Genomic DNA, 26,216 nt, shown 5'->3' on the forward strand with positions numbered 1-26,216 from the left:
CGATAATCACCAATCACACCCAGAGATCATCGATAATCACCAATCACACCGAGAATATCGACAATCACCAATCACACCCAGAGATCATCGATAATCACCAATCACACCCAGAGATCATCGATAATCACCAATCACCCAGAGAACATCGATAATCACCAATCACACCGAGAACATCGATAATCACCAATCACACCCAGAGAACATCGATAATCACCAATCACACCCAGAGATCATCGATAATCACCAATCACACCGAGAACATCGATAATCACCAATCACACCCAGAGATCATCGATAATCACCAATCACACCCAGAGATCATCGATAATCAGCAATCACACCCAGAGAACATCGATTATCACCAATCACACCCAGAGATCATCGATAATCACCAATCACACCGAGAGAACATCGATAATCACCAATCACCCAGAGAACATCGATAATCACCAATCACACCCAGAGATCATCGATAATCACCAATCACACCGAGAACATCGATAATCACCAATCACACCCAGAGATCATCGATAATCACCAATCACATCGAGAACATCGATAATCACCAATCACACCCAGAGATCATCGATAATCACCAATCACACCCAGAGATCATCGATAATCACCAATCACCCAGAGAACATCGATAATCACCAATCACACCGAGAACATCGATAATCACCAATCACACCCAGAGAACATCGATAATCACCAATCACACCCAGAGATCATCGATAATCACCAATCACACCGAGAACATCGATAATCACCAATCACACCCAGAGATCATCGATAATCACCAATCACACCCAGAGATCATCGATAATCAGCAATCACACCCAGAGAACATCGATTATCACCAATCACACCCAGAGATCATAGATAATCACCAATCACACCGAGAGAACATCGATAATCACCAATCACCCAGAGAACATCGATAATCACCAATCACACCCAGAGATCATCGATAATCACCAATCACACCGAGAACATCGATAATCACCAATCACACCCAGAGATCATCGATAATCACCAATCACATCGAGAACATCGATAATCACCAATCACACCCAGAGATCATCGATAATCACCAATCACACCCAGAGATCATCGATAATCACCAATCACCCAGAGAACATCGATAATGACCAATCACACCGAGAACATCGATAATCACCAATCACACCCAGAGAACATCGATAATCACCAATCACACCGAGAACATCGATAATCACCAATCACACCCAGAGATCATCGATAATCACCAATCACACTCAGAGATCATCGATAATCACCAATCACACCAAGAGAACATCGATAATCACCAATCACACCGAGAGAACATCGATAATCACCAATCACCCAGCGAACATCGATAATCACCAATCACGCAGAGAACATCGATAATCACCAATCACACCCAGAGAACATCGATAATCACCAATCACACCGAGAGATCATCGATAATCACCAATCACACCGAGAGATCATCGATAATCACCAATCACCCAGAGAACATCGATTCTCACCAATCACACCGAGAGAACATCGATAATCACCAATCACACCCAGAGAACATCGATAATCACCAATCACCCAGAGAACATCGATAATCACCAATCACACCCAGAGATCATCGATAATCACCAATCACACCCAGAGAACATCGATAATCACCAATCACACCCAGAGATCATCGATAATCACCAATCACACCCAGAGATCATCGATAATCACCAATCACACCGAGAACATCGAAAATCACCAATCACATCGAGAACATCGATAATTACCAATCACACCCAAAGATCATCGATAATCACCAATCACACCAAGAACATCGATAATCACCAATCACACCCAGAGAACATCGATAATCATCAATCACCCAGAGAACATCGATAATCACCAATCACACCCAGAGATCATCGATAATCACCAATCACACCGAGAATATCGACAATCACCAATCACACCCAGAGATCATCGATAATCACCAATCACACCCAGAGATCATCGATAATCACCAATCACCCAGAGAACATCGATAATCACCAATCACACCGAGAACATCGATAATCACCAATCACACCCAGAGAACATCGATAATCACCAATCACACCCAGAGATCATCGATAATCACCAATCACACCGAGAACATCGATAATCACCAATCACACCCAGAGATCATCGATAATCACCAATCACACCCAGAGATCATCGATAATCAGCAATCACACCCAGAGAACATCGATTATCACCAATCACACCCAGAGATCATCGATAATCACCAATCACACCGAGAGAACATCGATAATCACCAATCACCCAGAGAACATCGATAATCACCAATCACACCCAGAGATCATCGATAATCACCAATCACACCGAGAACATCGATAATCACCAATCACACCCAGAGATCATCGATAATCACCAATCACATCGAGAACATCGATAATCACCAATCACACCCAGAGATCATCGATAATCACCAATCACACCCAGAGATCATCGATAATCACCAATCACCCAGAGAACATCGATAATCACCAATCACACCGAGAACATCGATAATCACCAATCACACCCAGAGAACATCGATAATCACCAATCACACCCAGAGATCATCGATAATCACCAATCACACCGAGAACATCGATAATCACCAATCACACCCAGAGATCATCGATAATCACCAATCACACCCAGAGATCATCGATAATCAGCAATCACACCCAGAGAACATCGATTATCACCAATCACACCCAGAGATCATAGATAATCACCAATCACACCGAGAGAACATCGATAATCACCAATCACCCAGAGAACATCGATAATCACCAATCACACCCAGAGATCATCGATAATCACCAATCACACCGAGAACATCGATAATCACCAATCACACCCAGAGATCATCGATAATCACCAATCACATCGAGAACATCGATAATCACCAATCACACCCAGAGATCATCGATAATCACCAATCACACCCAGAGATCATCGATAATCACCAATCACCCAGAGAACATCGATAATGACCAATCACACCGAGAACATCGATAATCACCAATCACACCCAGAGAACATCGATAATCACCAATCACACCGAGAACATCGATAATCACCAATCACACCCAGAGATCATCGATAATCACCAATCACACCCAGAGATCATCGATAATCACCAATCACACCAAGAGAACATCGATAATCACCAATCACACCGAGAGAACATCGATAATCACCAATCACCCAGCGAACATCGATAATCACCAATCACGCAGAGAACATCGATAATCACCAATCACACCCAGAGAACATCGATAATCACCAATCACACCGAGAGATCATCGATAATCACCAATCACACCCAGAGATCATCGATAATCACCAATCACACCCAGAGAACATCGATAATCACCAATCACACCGAGAGATCATCGATAATCACCAATCACCCAGAGAACATCGATTCTCACCAATCACACCGAGAGAACATCGATAATCACCAATCACACCCAGAGAACATCGATAATCACCAATCACCCAGAGAACATCGATAATCACCAATCACACCCAGAGATCATCGATAATCACCAATCACACCCAGAGAACATCGATAATCACCAATCACACCCAGAGATCATCGATAATCACCAATCACACCCAGAGATCATCGATAATCACCAATCACACCGAGAACATCGATAATCACCAATCACACCCAGAGTACATCGATAATCACCAATCACACCCAGAGATCATCGATAATCACCAATCACACCCAGAGAACATCGATAATCACCAATCACACCCAGAAAACATCGATAATCACCAATCACACCCAGAGAACATCGATAATCACCAATCACACCCATAGATCATCGATAATCACCAATCACACCCAGAGATCATCGACAATCATCAATCACCCAGAGAACATCGATAATCACCAATCACACCAGAGATCATCAAGAATCACCAATCACCCAGAGATCATCGATAATTACCAATCACACCGAGAACATCGATAATCACCAATCACATCGAGAACATCGATAATCACCAATCACACCCAGAAAACATCGATAATCACCAATCAACCAAAAAACATCGATAATCACCAATCACACCGAGAACATCGATAATCACCAATCAAACCCAGAGATAATCGATAATCACCAATCACACCCAGAGAACATCGATAATCACCAATCACACCGAGAACATCGATAATCACCAATCACACCCAAAGATCATCGAAAATCACCAATCACACCCAGAGAACATCGATAATCACCAATCACCCAGAGAACATCGATAATCACCAATCACACCCAGAGATCATCGATAATCACCAATCACACCCAGAGAACATCGATAATCACCAATCAAACCCAGAAAACATCGATAATCACCAATCACACCCAGAGAACATCGATAATCACCAATCACACCCAGAGATCATCGTTAATCATCAATCACCCAGAGAACATCGATAATCACCAATCACCCAGAGATCATCGATAATCACCAATCACACCGAGAACATCGATAATCACCAATCACACCCAAAGATCATCGATAATCACCAATCACACCAAGAACATTGATAATCACCAATCACACCCAGAGAACATCGATAATCACCAATCACCCAGAGAACATCGAAAATCACCAATCACACCCAGAGAACATCGATAATCACCAATCACACCGAGAACATCGATAATCACCAATCACACCCAAAGATCATCGATGATCACCAATCACACCCAGAGATCATCGATAATCACCAATCACCCAGAGAACATCGATAATCACCAATCACCCAGAGATCATCGATAATCACCAATCACACCCAGAGATCATCGATAATCACCAATCACACCCAGAAAACATCGATAATCACCAATCACACCCAGAAAACATCGATAATCACCAACCACCCAGAGATCATCGATAATCACCAATCACCCAGAGAACATCGATAATGACCAATCACACCGAGAACATCGATAATCACCAATCACACCCAGAGAACATCGATAATCACCAATCACACCGAGAACATCGATAATCACCAATCACACCCAGAGATCATCGATAATCACCAATCACACTCAGAGATCATCGATAATCACCAATCACACCAAGAGAACATCGATAATCACCAATCACACCGAGAGAACATCGATAATCACCAATCACCCAGCGAACATCGATAATCACCAATCACGCAGAGAACATCGATAATCACCAATCACACCCAGAGAACATCGATAATCACCAATCACACCGAGAGATCATCGATAATCACCAATCACACCGAGAGATCATCGATAATCACCAATCACCCAGAGAACATCGATTCTCACCAATCACACCGAGAGAACATCGATAATCACCAATCACACCCAGAGAACATCGATAATCACCAATCACCCAGAGAACATCGATAATCACCAATCACACCCAGAGATCATCGATAATCACCAATCACACCCAGAGAACATCGATAATCACCAATCACACCCAGAGATCATCGATAATCACCAATCACACCCAGAGATCATCGATAATCACCAATCACACCGAGAACATCGAAAATCACCAATCACATCGAGAACATCGATAATTACCAATCACACCCAAAGATCATCGATAATCACCAATCACACCAAGAACATCGATAATCACCAATCACACCCAGAGAACATCGATAATCATCAATCACCCAGAGAACATCGATAATCACCAATCACACCCAGAGATCATCGATAATCACCAATCACACCGAGAATATCGACAATCACCAATCACACCCAGAGATCATCGATAATCACCAATCACACCCAGAGATCATCGATAATCACCAATCACCCAGAGAACATCGATAATCACCAATCACACCGAGAACATCGATAATCACCAATCACACCCAGAGAACATCGATAATCACCAATCACACCCAGAGATCATCGATAATCACCAATCACACCGAGAACATCGATAATCACCAATCACACCCAGAGATCATCGATAATCACCAATCACACCCAGAGATCATCGATAATCAGCAATCACACCCAGAGAACATCGATTATCACCAATCACACCCAGAGATCATCGATAATCACCAATCACACCGAGAGAACATCGATAATCACCAATCACCCAGAGAACATCGATAATCACCAATCACACCCAGAGATCATCGATAATCACCAATCACACCGAGAACATCGATAATCACCAATCACACCCAGAGATCATCGATAATCACCAATCACATCGAGAACATCGATAATCACCAATCACACCCAGAGATCATCGATAATCACCAATCACACCCAGAGATCATCGATAATCACCAATCACCCAGAGAACATCGATAATCACCAATCACACCGAGAACATCGATAATCACCAATCACACCCAGAGAACATCGATAATCACCAATCACACCCAGAGATCATCGATAATCACCAATCACACCGAGAACATCGATAATCACCAATCACACCCAGAGATCATCGATAATCACCAATCACACCCAGAGATCATCGATAATCAGCAATCACACCCAGAGAACATCGATTATCACCAATCACACCCAGAGATCATAGATAATCACCAATCACACCGAGAGAACATCGATAATCACCAATCACCCAGAGAACATCGATAATCACCAATCACACCCAGAGATCATCGATAATCACCAATCACACCGAGAACATCGATAATCACCAATCACACCCAGAGATCATCGATAATCACCAATCACATCGAGAACATCGATAATCACCAATCACACCCAGAGATCATCGATAATCACCAATCACACCCAGAGATCATCGATAATCACCAATCACCCAGAGAACATCGATAATGACCAATCACACCGAGAACATCGATAATCACCAATCACACCCAGAGAACATCGATAATCACCAATCACACCGAGAACATCGATAATCACCAATCACACCCAGAGATCATCGATAATCACCAATCACACCCAGAGATCATCGATAATCACCAATCACACCAAGAGAACATCGATAATCACCAATCACACCGAGAGAACATCGATAATCACCAATCACCCAGCGAACATCGATAATCACCAATCACGCAGAGAACATCGATAATCACCAATCACACCCAGAGAACATCGATAATCACCAATCACACCGAGAGATCATCGATAATCACCAATCACACCCAGAGATCATCGATAATCACCAATCACACCCAGAGAACATCGATAATCACCAATCACACCGAGAGATCATCGATAATCACCAATCACCCAGAGAACATCGATTCTCACCAATCACACCGAGAGAACATCGATAATCACCAATCACACCCAGAGAACATCGATAATCACCAATCACCCAGAGAACATCGATAATCACCAATCACACCCAGAGATCATCGATAATCACCAATCACACCCAGAGAACATCGATAATCACCAATCACACCCAGAGATCATCGATAATCACCAATCACACCCAGAGATCATCGATAATCACCAATCACACCGAGAACATCGATAATCACCAATCACACCCAGAGTACATCGATAATCACCAATCACACCCAGAGATCATCGATAATCACCAATCACACCCAGAGAACATCGATAATCACCAATCACACCCAGAAAACATCGATAATCACCAATCACACCCAGAGAACATCGATAATCACCAATCACACCCATAGATCATCGATAATCACCAATCACACCCAGAGATCATCGACAATCATCAATCACCCAGAGAACATCGATAATCACCAATCACACCAGAGATCATCAAGAATCACCAATCACCCAGAGATCATCGATAATTACCAATCACACCGAGAACATCGATAATCACCAATCACATCGAGAACATCGATAATCACCAATCACACCCAGAAAACATCGATAATCACCAATCAACCAAAAAACATCGATAATCACCAATCACACCGAGAACATCGATAATCACCAATCAAACCCAGAGATAATCGATAATCACCAATCACACCCAGAGAACATCGATAATCACCAATCACACCGAGAACATCGATAATCACCAATCACACCCAAAGATCATCGAAAATCACCAATCACACCCAGAGAACATCGATAATCACCAATCACCCAGAGAACATCGATAATCACCAATCACACCCAGAGATCATCGATAATCACCAATCACACCCAGAGAACATCGATAATCACCAATCAAACCCAGAAAACATCGATAATCACCAATCACACCCAGAGAACATCGATAATCACCAATCACACCCAGAGATCATCGTTAATCATCAATCACCCAGAGAACATCGATAATCACCAATCACCCAGAGATCATCGATAATCAACAATCACACCGAGAACATCGATAATCACCAATCACACACAAAGATCATCGATAATCACCAATCACACCAAGAACATTGATAATCACCAATCACACCCAGAGAACATCGATAATCACCAATCACCCAGAGAACATCGAAAATCACCAATCACACCCAGAGAACATCGATAATCACCAATCACACCGAGAACATCGATAATCACCAATCACACCCAAAGATCATCGATGATCACCAATCACACCCAGAGATCATCGATAATCACCAATCACCCAGAGAACATCGATAATCACCAATCACCCAGAGATCATCGATAATCACCAATCACACCCAGAGATCATCGATAATCACCAATCACACCCAGAAAACATCGATAATCACCAATCACACCCAGAAAACATCGATAATCACCAACCACCCAGAGAACATCGATAATCACCAATCACACCCAGAGAACATCGATAATCACCAATCACACTGAGAGAACATCAATAATCACCAATCACACCCAGAAAACATCGATAATCACGAACCACCCAGAGAACATCGATAATCACCAATCACTCCCAGAGAACATCGATAATCACCAATCACACCGAGAGAACATCGATAATCACCAATCACACCCAGAGAACATCGATAATCACCAATCACACCGAGAGAACATCGATAATCACCAATCACACCCAGAGAACATCGATAATCACCAATCACCCAGAGATCATCGATAATCACCAATCACACCGAGAACATCGATAATCACCAATCACCCAGAGAACATCAATAATCAACAATCACACCGAGAGAACATCGATAATCACCAATCACACCCAGAAAACATCGATAATCACCAACCACCCAGAGAACATCAATAATCAGCAATCACCCAGAGAACATCGATAATCACCAATCACACCGAGGGAACATCAATAATCACCAATCACCCAGAGAACATCAATAATCAGCAATCACCCAGAGAACATCGATAATCACCAATCACACCCAGAGATCATCGATAATCACCAATCACCCAGAGAACATCAATAATCAGCAATCACCCAGAGAACATCGATAATCACCAATCACACCCAGAGATCATCGATAATCACCAATCACACCCAGAAAACATCGATAATCACCAATCACACCCAGAGAACATCGATAATCACCAATCACACCGAGAGATCATCGATAATCACCAATCACACCGAGAGATCATCGATAATCACCAATCACCCAGAGAACATCGATTATCACCAATCACACCGAGAGAACATCGATAATCACCAATCACACCCAGAGATCATTGATAATCTCCAATCACACCCAGAGAACATCGATAATCACCAATCACCCAGAGAACATCGATAATCACCAATCACACCCAGAGATCATCGATAATCACCAATCACACCCAGAGAACATCGATAATCACCAATCACACCCAGAGATCATCGATAATCACCAATAACACCCAGAGATCATCGATAATCACCAATCACACCGAGTACATCGATAATCACCAATCACACCCAGAGTACATCGATAATCACCAATCACACGCAGAGAACATCGATAATCACCAATCACACCCAGAGATCATCGATAATCACCAATCACACCCAGAGAAATCGATAATCACCAATCACACCCAGAAAACATCGATAATCACCAATCACACCCAGAGAACATCGATAATCACCAATCACACCCAGAGATCATCGATAATCACCAATCACACCCAGAGATCATCGACAATCATCAATCACCCAGAGAACATCGATAATCACAAATCACACCAGAGATCATCAATAATCACCAATCACCCAGAGATCATCGATAATCACCAATCACACCGAGAACATCGATAATCACCAATCACATCGAGAACATCGATAATCACCAATCACACCCAGAAAACATCGATAATCACCAATCACCCAGAGAACATCGATAATCACCAATCACACCCAGAGATCATCGATAATCTCCAATCACCCAGAGAACATCGATAATCACCAATCACACCGAGAACATCGATAATCACCAATCACACCCAAAGATCATCGATAATCACCAATCACACCCAGAGAACATCGATAATCACCAATCACCCAGAGAACATCGATAATCACCAATCAAACCCAGAGATAATCGATAATCACCAATCACACCCAGAGAACATCGATAATCACCAATCACACCGAGAACATCGATAATCACCAATCACACCCAAAGATCATCGAAAATCACCAATCACACCCAGAGAACATCGATAATCACCAATCACACCCAGAGATAATCGATAATCACCAATCACACCCAGAGAACATCGATAATCACCAATCAAACCCAGAAAACATTGATTATCACCAATCACACCCAGAGAACATCGATAATCACCAATCACACCCAGAGATCATCGTTAATCATCAATCACCCAGAGAACATCGATAATCACCAATCACCCAGAGATCATCGATAATCACCAATCACACCGAGAACATCGATAATCACCAATCACACCCAAAGATCATCGATAATCACCAATCACACCAAGAACATTGATAATCACCAATCACACCCAGAGAACATCAATAATCAGCAATCACCCAGAGAACATCGATAATCACCAATCACCCAGAGAACGTCAATAATCAGCAATCACCCAGAGAAAATCGATAATCACGAACCACCCAGAGAACATCGATAATCACCAATCACTCCCAGAGAACATCGATAATCACCAATCACACCGAGAGAACATCGATAATCACCAATCACACCCAGAGAACATCGATAATCACCAATCACACCGAGAGAACATCGATAATCACCAATCACACCCAGAGAACATCGATAATCACCAATCACCCAGAGATCATCGATAATCACCAATCACACCGAGAACATCGATAATCACCAATCACCCAGAGAACATCAATAATCAACAATCACACCGAGAGAACATCGATAATCACCAATCACACCCAGAAAACATCGATAATCACCAACCACCCAGAGAACATCAATCATCAGCAATCACCCAGAGAACATCGATAATCACCAATCACACCGAGGGAACATCAATAATCACCAATCACCCAGAGAACATCAATAATCAGCAATCACCCAGAGAACATCGATAATCACCAATCACACCCAGAGATCATCGATAATCACCAATCACCCAGAGAACATCAATAATCAGCAATCACCCAGAGAACATCGATAATCACCAATCACACCCAGAGATCATCGATAATCACCAATCACACCCAGAAAACATCGATAATCACCAATCACACCCAGAGAACATCGATAATCACCAATCACACCGAGAGATCATCGATAATCACCAATCACACCGAGAGATCATCGATAATCACCAATCACCCAGAGAACATCGATTATCACCAATCACACCGAGAGAACATCGATAATCACCAATCACACCCAGAGATCATTGATAATCTCCAATCACACCCAGAGAACATCGATAATCACCAATCACCCAGAGAACATCGATAATCACCAATCACACCCAGAGATCATCGATAATCACCAATCACACCCAGAGAACATCGATAATCACCAATCACACCCAGAGATCATCGATAATCACCAATAACACCCAGAGATCATCGATAATCACCAATCACACCGAGAACATCGATAATCACCAATCACACCCAGAGTACATCGATAATCACCAATCACACGCAGAGAACATCGATAATCACCAATCACACCCAGAGATCATCGATAATCACCAATCACACCCAGAGAACATCGATAATCACCAATCACACCCAGAAAACATCGATAATCACCAATCACACCCAGAGAACATCGATAATCACCAATCACACCCAGAGATCATCGATAATCACCAATCACACCCAGAGATCATCGACAATCATCAATCACCCAGAGAACATCGATAATCACCAATCACACCAGAGATCATCAATAATCACCAATCACCCAGAGATCATCGATAATCACCAATCACACCGAGAACATCGATAATCACCAATCACATCGAGAACATCGATAATCACCAATCACACCCAGAAAACATCGATAATCACCAATCACCCAGAGAACATCGATAATCACCAATCACACCCAGAGATCATCGATAATCTCCAATCACCCAGAGAACATCGATAATCACCAATCACACCGAGAACATCGATAATCACCAATCACACCCAAAGATCATCGATAATCACCAATCACACCCAGAGAACATCGATAATCACCAATCACCCAGAGAACATCGATAATCACCAATCAAACCCAGAGATAATCGATAATCACCAATCACACCCAGAGAACATCGATAATCACCAATCACACCGAGAACATCGATAATCACCAATCACACCCAAAGATCATCGAAAATCACCAATCACACCCAGAGAACATCGATAATCACCAATCACACCCAGAGATAATCGATAATCACCAATCACACCCAGAGAACATCGATAATCACCAATCAAACCCAGAAAACATTGATTATCACCAATCACACCCAGAGAACATCGATAATCACCAATCACACCCAGAGATCATCGTTAATCATCAATCACCCAGAGAACATCGATAATCACCAATCACCCAGAGATCATCGATAATCACCAATCACACCGAGAACATCGATAATCACCAATCACACCCAAAGATCATCGATAATCACCAATCACACCAAGAACATTGATAATCACCAATCACACCCAGAGAACATCGATAATCACCAATCACCCAGAGAATATCGAAAATCACCAATCACACCCAGAGAACATCGATAATCACCAATCACACCGAGAACATCGATAATCACCAATCACACCCAAAGATCATCGATGATCACCAATCACACCCAGAGATCATCGATAATCACCAATCACCCAGAGAACATCGATAATCACCAATCACCCAGAGAACATCGATAATCACCAATCACACCCAGAGATCATCGATAATCACCAATCACACCCAGAAAACATCGATAATCACCAATCACACCCAGAAAACATCGATAATCACCAACCACACCGAGAGAACATCGATAATCACCAATCACACCCAGAGAACATCGATAATCACCAATCACACTGAGAGAACATCAATAATCACCAATCACACCCAGAAAACATCGATAATCACGAACCACCCAGAGAACATCGATAATCACCAATCACACCCAGAGAACATCGATAATCACCAATCACACCGAGAGAACATCGATAATCACCAATCACACCCAGAGAACATCGATAATCACCAATCACACCGAGAACATCGATAATTACCAATCACACCCAAAGATCATCGATGATCACCAATCACACCCAGAGATCATCGATAATCACCAATCACCCAGAGAACATCGATAATCACCAATCACACCCAGAAAACATCGATAATCACCAATCACACCCAGAAAACATCGATAATCACCAACCACCCAGAGAACATCGTTAATCATCAATCACCCAGAGAACATCGATAATCACCAATCACCCAGAGATCATCGATAATCAACAATCACACCGAGAACATCGATAATCACCAATCACACCCAAAGATCATCGATAATCACCAATCACACCAAGAACATTGATAATCACCAATCACACCCAGAGAACATCGATAATCACCAATCACCCAGAGAATATCGAAAATCACCAATCACACCCAGAGAACATCGATAATCACCAATCACACCGAGAACATCGATAATTACCAATCACACCCAAAGATCATCGATGATCACCAATCACACCCAGAGATCATCGATAATCACCAATCACCCAGAGAACATCGATAATCACCAATCACCCAGAGAACATCGATAATCACCAATCACACCCAGAGATCATCGATAATCACCAATCACACCCAGAAAACATCGATAATCACCAATCACACCCAGAAAACATCGATAATCACCAACCACCCAGAGAACTTCGATAATCACCAATCACACCGAGAGAACATCGATAATCACCAATCACACCCAGAGAACATCGATAATCACCAATCACACTGAGAGAACATCAATAATCACCAATCACACCCAGAAAACATCGATAATCACGAACCACCCAGAGAACATCGATAATCACCAATCACACCCAGAGAACATCGATAATCACCAATCACACCGAGAGAACATCGATAATCACCAATCACACCCAGAGAACATCGATAATCACCAATCACACCGAGAGAACATCGATAATCACCAATCACACCCAGAGAACATCGATAATCACCAATCACACCCAGAGAACATCGATAATCACCAATCACACCGAGAGAACATCGATAATCACCAATCACACCCAGAGAACATCGATAATCACCAATCACCCAGAGATCATCGATAATCACCAATCACACCGAGAACATCGATAATCACCAATCACCCAGAGAACATCAATCATCACCAATCACACCGAGAGAACATCGATAATCACCAATCACACCCAGGAAACATCGATAATCACCAACCACCCAGAGAACATCAATAATCAGCAATCACCCAGAGAACATCGATAATCACCAATCACACCGAGAGAACATCAATAATCAGCAATCACCCAGAGAACATCGATAATCACCAATCACACCCAGAGATCATCGATAATCACCAATCACCCAGAGAACATCAATAATCAGCAATCACCCAGAGAACATCGATAGCACCAATCACACCCAGAGATCATCGATAATCACCAATCACACCCAGAAAACATCGATAATCACCAACCACCCAGAGAACATCGATAATCACCAATCACACCCAGAGAACATCGATAATCACCAATCACACCCAGAGAACATCGATAATCACCAATCACACCCAGAGATCATCGATAATCACCAATCACCCAGAGAACATCAATCATCACCAATCACACCGAGAGAACATCGATAATCACCAATCACACCCAGGAAACATCGATAATCACCAACCACCCAGAGAACATCAATAATCAGCAATCACCCAGAGAACATCGATAATCACCAATCACACCGAGAGAACATCAATAATCAGCAATCACCCAGAGAACATCGATAATCACCAATCACACCCAGAGATCATCGATAATCACCAATCACCCAGAGAACATCAATAATCAGCAATCACCCAGAGAACATCGATAGCACCAATCACACCCAGAGATCATCGATAATCACCAATCACACCCAGAAAACATCGATAATCACCAACCACCCAGAGAACATCGATAATCACCAATCACACCCAGAGAACATCGATAATCACCAATCACACCCAGAGAACATCGATAATCACCAATCACACCCAGAGATCATCGATAATCACCAATCACCCAGAGAACATCAATAATCAGCAATCACCCAGAGAACATCGATAATCACCAATCACACCCAGAGATCATCGATAATCACCAATCACACCCAGAAAACATCGATAATCACCAACCACCCAGAGAACATCGATAATCACCAATCACACCCAGAGAACATCGATAATCACCAATCACACCCAGAGAACATCGATAATCACCAATCACACCCAGAAAACATCGATAATCACCAACCACCCAGAGAACATCAATAATCAGCAATCACCCAGAGAACATCGATAATCACCAATCACACCGAGAGAACATCGATAATCACCAATCACCCAGAGAACATCAATAATCAGCAATCACCCAGAGAACATCAATAATCAGCAATCACCCAGAGAACATCGATAATCACCAATCACCCAGAGAACGTCAATAATCAGCAATCACCCAGAGAAAATCGATAATCACCAATCACACCCAGAGATCATCGATAATCACCAATCACACCCAGAAAACATCGATAATCATCAACCACCAAGAGAACATCAATAACCACCAATCACACCCAGAGATCTATAACCGCCAATTAGCCAGAGAGTGTCAATAACCGCCAATCATCCAGAAAACTTTGATAACCGCCAAATCACCCAGAGAATTCTTAGCATCTTTGAAAGTAGATAAATCGCCAGACCTGGATGAAATGTTTCCAAGGCTGTTAAGCCTACAGGAAAATATTTAGTGAAATTAGGTGAAATTAAAAAGGAAATTAGGAAAGCAAAGAGGGGGCATGAAAAAATATTGGCAAGTAAAATCAAAGAAAACCACAAGATGTTTTATAAATATATAAAGTGCAAAAGGATAACTAAGGAAAGAGTAGGGCCTATTAGAGACCATAAAGGTAACCTATGTGTGGAGGCGGAAGACCTGGTTATGGTCCTTAATGAATACTTTGCATCTGTCTTCACAAAAGAGGGGGACGATGCAGATTGTAGTTAAGGAGGAGGAGTGTGAAATATTGGATGGGATAAACAAAGTGAGAGAGCAAATATTAAGGGGTTTAGCATCTTTGAAAGTCGATAAATCGCCAGGCGCAGATGAAATGTATCCCAGGCTGTTAAGAGAAGCAAGGGAAGAAATAGCGGATGCTCCAACCATCATTTTCCAATCCTCCCTGGCTACAGGCGTGGTACCGGAGGACTGGAGGATGCTCACATAGTACCGTTGTTTAAGAAGGAGAAAGGGATAGACCGAGTAATTACAGGCCAGTCAGCCTAACCTTGGTGGTGGGCAAATTATTGGAAAAAATTCTGAAGGACAGTATTAATCATCATTTAGGAAGGCACGGATTAATCAAGGACAGTCAGCATGGATTTGTTAAGGGAAGGTCGTGTCTGACTAATTTGATTGAATTTTTTGAGGAGGTAACAAGGAAGGTCGATGAGGATAGCACGTTTGATGTCGTCTACATGAATTTTAGCAAGGCTTTTGACAAGGTCCCACATTGTAGGCTAGTTAGAAAAGTAAATGCCCATGGGATCCAAGGGAAAGTGGCAAGTTGGATCCAAAATTGGCTCAGTGGCAGGAAGCAAAGGGTAATGGTTGATGGGTGTTTTTGTGACTGGATGGCTGTTTCCAGTGGGGTTCAACAGGGCTCAGTACTAGGTCCCTTGCTTTTTGTGGTATATATCAATGATCCAGACTTAAATGTAGGGGACATGATTAAGAAGTTTGCAGATGATACAAAAATTGGCCGTGTGGTTGATATGTGGAAGAAAGCTGAAGACTGCAGGAAGATGTCAATGGACTGGTCAGGTGCACAGAAAAGTTGCAAATGGAATTCAATCCAGAGAAGTGTGAGGTAATGCATTTGGGGAGGGCAAACAAGGCAAGGGAGTACACAATAAATGGGAGGATACTAAGAAGTGTAGAGGAACAGAGAGACCTTAAAGTGAATGTCCACAGATCACTGAGGGCAGCAGGACAGGTAGATAACGTGGTTAAGAACGCATATGGGATACTTTCCTTTATTAGCTGAGCAGGGAGGTTATGCTAGAAATGTACAAAACACTAGTTAGGACACAGCTAGAGTACTGCATACAGTTCTGGTCACCACATGACAGGAAAGATGTGATTGCACTGGAGCGGGTACAGACGGGATTCACGAGGATGTTGCCAGGACTGGAGAATTTTAGTTATGAGGAAAGATTGGACAGGCTGTGGTTGCTTTCTTTGGAACAGAGGAGGCTGAGGGGAGATTTAAATGGGGTGTATACTATTATGAGGGGCCTAGATAGAGTGGATAGGATGGATCTATTTCCCTTAGCAGAGAGGTCAATAACCAGGGGGCATAGATTTAAAGTAATTGGTAGAAGGATTACAGGGGAGTTGAGGAGAATTTTTTTCACCCAGAGGGTGGTGGGGGTCTGGAACTCATTGCCTGAAAGGGTGGTAGAGGCAGAAACCCTCATCGCATTGAAAGGGTACTTGGATATGCACTCGAGGTGCCGTAACCTACAAGGCTACGGACCAAGCGCTGGAAAGTGGGATTAGATTAAATAGCTCTTTTTCGGCTGGCACAGATACGATGGGCCGATTGGCCTCCTTCTGTGCTGTAAATTTCTATGATTCTATGACCATCGATAGCCGTCCATCACACCCAGAGAACATTGATAACCGCCAATCACCTTGAAAAAAAGAGTGCAACAATAAACCCAGCAACTACAGGCCAGTCAGTTTAACCTCGGTGGTGGGAAGCTTTGAGAAACGATAATCCAGGACAACATTAATAGTCACTTAGACAAGCGGATTAATAAAGGAAAGCTAGCATGGATTTGTTAAAGGCAAATTGTGATTAACTGACTTGATTTGAGATTTTTGATGAGGTAACAGAGAGGGTTTATGAGGGCAATGCGGTCGATGCTGTGTACATGGACTTTCAAAAGGCATTTGATAAAGTGCAATATAATAGGCTTGTCAGCAAAATTGCAGCCCATGGAATAAAAGGGCCAGTGGCAGCATGGACACGAAATTGGCTAAGTGACAGGAAACAGAGAGTAGTGGTGAACAGTTGTTTTTCGGACTGGAGGGAGGTAGAATCATAGAAGTTTACAACACGGAAACAGGCCCTTCGGCCCAACATGTCCATGTCGCCCAGTTTATACCACTAAGCTAGTCCCAATTGCCTGCACTTGGCCCATATCCCTCTATACCCATCTTACCCATGTAACTGTCCAAAAACTGTATATGTGCACAAATCTTTGAAGGTGGCAAGACAGATTGAGAAAGTGAAAAAAGCACACAGGGTCATGTGCTTTATAAATAGAAGCATAGAGAACAAAAGCAAGGAAGTTATGTGGAATCTTTATAAAACACTGGTTCGGCCACAACAGGTGTATTGTATCCAATTCTGGGCACCGCACTTTAGGAAGGATGTGAAGGCCTTAGAGAGGTTGCAGAAAAGAGTTTTTTTTATTTGTTCATGGGATGTGGGCATCGCTGGCAAGGCCGACATTTATTGCCCATCCCTAATTGCCCTTGAGAAGGTGGTGGTGAGCCGCCTTCTTGAACCGCTGCATTCCATGTGGTGAAGGTTCTCCCACAGTGCTGTTAGGAAGGGAGTTCCAGGATTTTGACCCAGCGACGATGAAGGAACGGCGATGTATTTCTGGCGATATATTTACTAGAATGGTTCCAGGGATGAGGGACTTCAGTTACATGGATAGACTGGAGAAGCTGGGGTTGTTCTCCTTGGAGCAGAGAAGGTCGAGAGGAGATTTGATAGGAATGTTCAGAATCATGAAGGGTTTAGATAAAGTAAATATAGAGAAACTGTTCCCATTGGCGGAAGGATCGAGAATCAGAGGATACAGATTTAAGGTGATTGGCAAAAGAACCAAAGGCGACATGAGGAAAAACTTTTTTACACAGCTAGTATTTATGATCTGGAATGCGCTGCCTGTAAGGGTGATGAAGCAGATTCAATCATGGCTTTCAAAAAGAAATTGGATAACTACTCGAAGAGAAAAATTTTCCAGGGCCTCGAAGAAAGAGCGGGGGAATGGGACTAACTGGATTGCTCTTACAAAGAGCCCGCCCGGGCTCAATGGGCGGAATGGCCTCCTTCTGTGTTCTAACCATTCTATGATTCTATATTCTATGATCACACCCAGAGAGCATTTATAACCCCCAATCCCACCCAGGGAGCATTGATAAACGTAAATTACACCCAGAGACCATCAATAAATGCCAATCGCACCCAGAGACCATCGATAAACGCCAATCACACCCAGTGACCATCGATAAAGTTGTTACACAAGATTAGGGCTCATGGGGTTGGGAGAATATATTAGCATGGATTGAGGATTGGTTAACGGACATAAAACAGGGAGTAGGAATACATGGGTCATTTTCAGGTTGGTAGGTTGTAACTAGAGGGGTGCCACAAGGATCAGTGCTTGGGCTTCAGCTGTTTACAATATATATCAATGACTTAGATGAGGGGACTGAGTGTAATGTATCCAACTTTACTGATGATACAAAGCTAAGTGGGAAAGTAAGCTGTGAGGAGGACACAAAGAGTCTGCAAAGGGATATAGACAGGTTAAGTGAGTGGGCGAGAAGGTGGCAGATGGAGTATAATGTGGGAAAATGTGAAATTATCCACTTTGGTAGGAAGAATAGAAAAGCAGAATATTTTTTAAAAGCTGAGAGACCAAGAAATGTTGGTAGTCAGTGGGATTTGGGTGTCCTTGTACATGAATCACAGAAAGTTAACATGCAGGTACAGCAAGCAATTAGGAAGGCAAATGGTATGTTAGCCTTTATTGCAAGGGGGTTGCAGTATAAGGGTAAGGAAGTCTTGCTGCAAATATATAGGGCTCTGGTGAGACCACACCTGGTATACTGTGTACAGTTTTTGCCTCCTTACCTATGGAAGGATATACTTGCCTTAGATGGGGTGCAATGAAGGTTCACTAGATTGATTCCTGGGATAAAAGGGTTGTCCTTTGAGGGGAGATTGTGCAGAATGTGTCTTTATTGTCTGGAGTTTAGAAGAATGAGAGGTGATCTCATTGAAACGTATAAAATTCTTAGAGGGCTTGACAGGGTAGATGCTGAGAGGCTGTTTCCCCTGGCTGGAGAGTCTAAAACAAGGGGTCACAGTCTCAGGATAAGGAGTCGGCCATTTCTTCCCTCAGAGGGTTGTGAATCTTTGGAATTCTCTACCCCAGAGGTATATATGTTGAGTATATTCAAGACTGAGATCGAGAGATTTTTGGAATCAAAGGATATGGTGATAGGGCGGGAAAGTGGAGTTGAGGTAGAAGATCAGCCATGATCTTCGACCTCAACTCATGATCGAGGGGCCGTATGGCCTACTCCTGTTCCTATTTCTTATGTTCTTATAATAACCACCAAGCATACAGAGTAACAGGCATACACAAAGAAAAAGGAGAGGATAGAAATTGAGTGAGAGGCATGCAAAGAGATTAAAAAACTCAAATCAAGTCTGTTAAACACAATTTGCCTTTAACAAATCCATGCTAGCTTTCCTTTATTAATCCGCTTGTCTAAGTGACTATTAACGTTGTCCTGGATTATCGTTTCTCAAAGCTTCCCACCACTGAGGTTAAACTGACTGGCCTGTAGTTGCTGGGTTTATTGTTGCACTCTTTTTTTCAAGGTGATTGGCGGTTATCAGTGTTCTCTGGGTGTGATGGGCGTCTATCGATGGTCATAGAATCATAGAAATTTACAGCACAGAAGGAGGCCAATCGGCCCATCGTGTCTGTGCCAGCCGAAAAAGAGCTATTTAGTCTAATCCCACTTTCCAGCGCTTGGTCCGTAGCCTTGTAGGTTATGGCACCTCGAGTGCATATCCAAGTACCCTTTCAATGCAATGAGGGTTTCTGCCTCTACCACCCTTTCAAGCAATGAGTTCCAGACCCCCACCACCCTCTGGGTGAAAAAAATTCTCCTCAACTCCCCTGTAATCCTTCTACCAATTACTTTAAATCTATGCCCCCTGGTTATTGACCTCTCTGCTAAGGGAAATAGATCCATCCTATCCACTCTATCTAGGCCCCTCATAATTTTATACACCTCAATTAAATCTCCCCTCAGCCTCCTCTGTTCCAAAGAAAGCAACCACAGCCTGTCCAATTTTTCCTCATAACTAAAATTCTCCAGTCCTGGCAACATCCTCTTAAATCCCGTCTGTACCCGCTCCAGTGCAATCACATCTTTCCTGTCATGTGGTGACCAGAACTGTATGCAGTACTCTAGCTGTGTCCTAACTAGTGTTTTGTACATTTCTAGCATAACCTCCCTGCTCGGTTAATAAAGGAAAGTATCCCATATGCGTTCTTAACCACGTTATCTACCTGTCCTGCTGCCCTCAGTGATCTGTGGACATTCACTTTAAGGTCTCTCTGTTCCTCTACACTTCTTAGTATCCTCCCATTTATTGTGTATTCCCTTGCCTTGTTTGCCCTCCCCAAATGCATTACCTCACACTTCTCTGGATTGAATTCCATTTGCCACTTTTCTGTGCACCTGACCAGTCCATTGACATCTTCCTGCAGTCTTCAGCTTTCTTCCACATGTCAACCACACGGCCAATTTTTGTACCATCTGCAAACTTCTTAATCATGTCCCCTACATTTAAGTCTAAATCATTGATATATACCACAAAAAGCAAGGGGCCTAGTACTTTCTGTTCATGAATATGGCCGAGTTCTGATGTGGAGCACGAATGGCAATATGTGTGCAGTCAATGGCACCCTGCACCATGGGGAAGCCTGCAATGTGAGCAAACCCTTGTGCTCGCTCTTGCTGCTTGTTTCTGGCAAGAGCGAATGAGATGAATCTGTTTCTAGTGTGTACAGAGTCTCCGTGACCTTCCTTATACAGCAGTGCACTGCAAACTGTGCAATGTTGCTTACATCGCCAGCAGCAGCCCGAAAGGAGTCAGAGCCATAAAAATTAAGCACCATGGATTACCTTGACAGCCACAGGCAATGCTGTCCTTGCCCTGCTCTGAGGCTGCAGTTGTGGCTGCAGCAGTTGACAAATTTCAGTCACGACCTCTTTAATGAACCACAGCCATTGGATGCACTGATCGTCACTGAAGTGAGGTAGGAGAATTGGTCCCTGAAGGCCCTCGTTGGATATGGCACCCTGCTGAGTGCCTCCTCCTTTTCCTCCCTCTTCTGGCAGCTTGTCCTGCTCTGCATGGCCTCTCTGCATGCACCCAGTCATGTTCAATTCCCAGAGGAAGCCCGAGCAGGCCATCCATGTTTGGAAGTAACTTTGGTCAGCACACTATTTTAAATGCCACTAACAGTACTGCAAGACCAGCCAGACCACTCTCTATAGAATATTGCAACTTTCTTCAAGTCTAGGAAACTTCCAAAAACACCCACAATTGCACCCGCTGCCAGAATAATTAATCCAGCCACTAACTGCTGTAACTCCTGCATAATCCCTTTAAATAGCACTGGTGGGGGTCCTTCATGCCGTTTTAAGTCCTGTTCAGCTGTGCGAGGTTAAAACAGTGCATTGGCTGGAGCGTGGAGTTCCAAAATATAGGCAGCTGCTTCAAATCAGTGATGCACACTGATTAACGTCATCATCTCCCTAATCTACATACTGTCTGCATTCGTTAGGTGCACGTGCGCAACCACCTTTACCAAGATGGCGTCCCACGCACCACATCGGATGTGTGCTCGGACGTCATTTTCAGAGCTTAGCAGACCGCGTGGCACCTACAAAATGGGTGAAACACGGCCCAATTTCACCCCCTGTGCCTCTCACACATTCCCTTGTTCGGTTCTCTATCTCTTCTCATCCTTTTCCATTTTGAAAATCTCTCCTTGTCTCTATCCCCTCTCTTCTGTATATCTTTTACTCTCTTTGCATGCCTCTCACTCAATTTCTATCTTCCCCTTTTTCTTTGTGTATGCCTGTTACTCTGTATGCATTTCAAACACTCCCTCTTTCTTTCTATATGTCTGTCTCTCTTTTTCTCTGTATGGAAGGAAAGAAAGTGAGGTGGGGGGGGGGGGGGTGGGGTGGTCGATGGCAGTATTGATTAAGGAGAATATTGCAGTACTGGAGAAAGAGGATGTCCTGGAGGGGTCAAGGACAGAATCTATTTGGTTAGAGTTAAGAAATAAAAGAGGTGCCATTAGACTACTGGGTGTATTCTATAGGCCACCAACTAGTGGGAAGGATACAGAGGAGCAAATTTGCAGGGAAATTACAGAAAGGTGCAAAAGCTATAGAGTAGTGATAACTGGGGACATCAACTATCCTAATATAAACTGGAATAATAATAATAATATTTCCGGCCCAACGAGGAAGGAGGCATTGCTGGATTTGGTTCTAGGGAATGAGATGGGCCAAGTGGAGCAAGTGTGAGTGGGGGAACATTGAGGGAACAGCGATCATAGTATCATAAGATTTAGAATAGCTATGGAAAAGGACACATAACATTCTAAAGAAAAAATACTCAATTGGAGGAGGGCTAATTTCAATGGGATGAGAACAGATCTGGCCCGGGTAAATTGGAATCAAAGATTGGTCGGCAAAACTGTAATTGAACAGTGGGCAGCCTTTAAGGAGGAAATGGTTCGGGTACAGTCTAGGCACATTCCCACGAGGCAGAAAGGTAGGGCAACTAAAGCCAGAGCTCCTTGGATGACAAAAGGGATAGTGAGTAAGATGAAACGGAAAAAAAGGGGCATAAGACGGATGTCAGGTTGATAACACAAGTGATAATCAGGCAGAATATAGAAAGTTCAGAGGGGAAGTGAAAAAGGAAATAAGAGGAGCAAAGAGAGAGTATGAGAATAGACTGGCGGCCAACATAAAAGGGAATCCAAAAGTCTTCTACAGGCATGTAAACAGTAAATGGCTAGTAAGAGGAGGGGTGGTGCTGATTAGGGACCACAAAGGAGACCTGCTCATGGAGGCAGTGGGCATGGCTGAGGTATTAAATGAATACTTTGCATCGGTCTTTACCAAGGAAGATGCTGCCTCGGTCTCTCCTTTTCCTCTCACCTGCCACGGAGACTGGTAGATTTCGGTTTCAAAACTCTGAATGGTCTTATCTTTCTTTTGCGATTGGAAATTGGGATGTGTCATCCTTTTGCCTTTTTGTGACGGAGTGAGGAGCCAAAGCCTGGGTTAGGAAGGAGTGGGATTTGAGGGTTGATTTGGGAGGGAGCAGAAAACCGGAGCCTGGGGCTGGAAAGAATTGGGGGACTGTGGCCCAAGACCAGTCTTGGAGGGAACAGAATAAGAACATAAGAAATAGGAGCAGGAGTAGGCCAATCGGCCCCTCGAGCCTGCTCCGCCATTCAATAAGATCATGGCTGATCAGATCCTAACCTCAAATCTAAAGAACACAAGAATTAGGAGCAGGACCCGGCCACTCAGCCCCTGGGCCTGCTCCGCCACCCATAGGGCCTTGACCGATCCAAACTCAGCTTCATGTCCAATTTCCTGCCCGCTCCCCGTAACCCCTAATTCCCTTTACTTCTAGGAAACTGTCTATTTCTGTTTTAAATTTATTTAATGATATAGCTTCCACAGCTTCCTGGGGCAGCAAATTCCACAGACCTACCACCCTCTGAGTGAAGAAGTTTCTCCTCATCTCAGTTTTGAAAGAGCAGCCCCTTATTCTAAGATTATGCCCCCTAGTTCTAGTTTCACCCATCCTTGGGAACATCCTTACCGCATCCACCCGATCAAGCCCCTTCACAATCTTATATGTTTCAATAAGATCGCCTCTCATTCTTCTGAACTCCAATGAGTAGAGTCCCAATGTACTCAACCTCTCCTCATATGTCCACCCCCTCATCCCCGGGATTAGCCGAGTGAACCTTCTTTGTACTGCCTCGAGAGCAAGTATGTCTTTTCTTAAGTATGGAGTATGTCTTTTCGTAAGTATGGAATGGTTGGGGCTAGGCTGCAGAGTGACAGTCAAAGTAGGAGCACAGAAATTGGTCCTTGGGAGCCATGTGAATTATAATGCATTAGCTGTCCCATGGACCTGTCAGATCTGTGAGACATGAGAGATAACTATGGACTAAACTTCTCTATTTACATAGATACTGAATAAGTTGATGATTCTAATATTATAAAGTTATATAAGCACCCAATAAATCAATATCAAAAGTTATATAAATATCCAATAGATTAATGATTCCAATATTATAAGTTATTAGATAAGTAGGCAATAGATTAATAATGATAAAATTATATGATCTAAATACCCAATAAATCCTTATGATTTCAATATTTTAAATAGTAAAATAAATATCCAATAAATGAATTGTTGCCAATCAGTACAATAATTTGTTTTACACCTGTTTATCTCTAGGAACAATCTAAGGAACATGGGCAAAAATTAATGGCCGCTTCGTTACCAGTAACTCATAAAATTA

Source organism: Heptranchias perlo, chromosome 5 (assembly GCF_035084215.1).
Source record: "Heptranchias perlo isolate sHepPer1 chromosome 5, sHepPer1.hap1, whole genome shotgun sequence".
Classification (NCBI taxonomy): Eukaryota; Metazoa; Chordata; class Chondrichthyes; order Hexanchiformes; family Hexanchidae; genus Heptranchias; species Heptranchias perlo.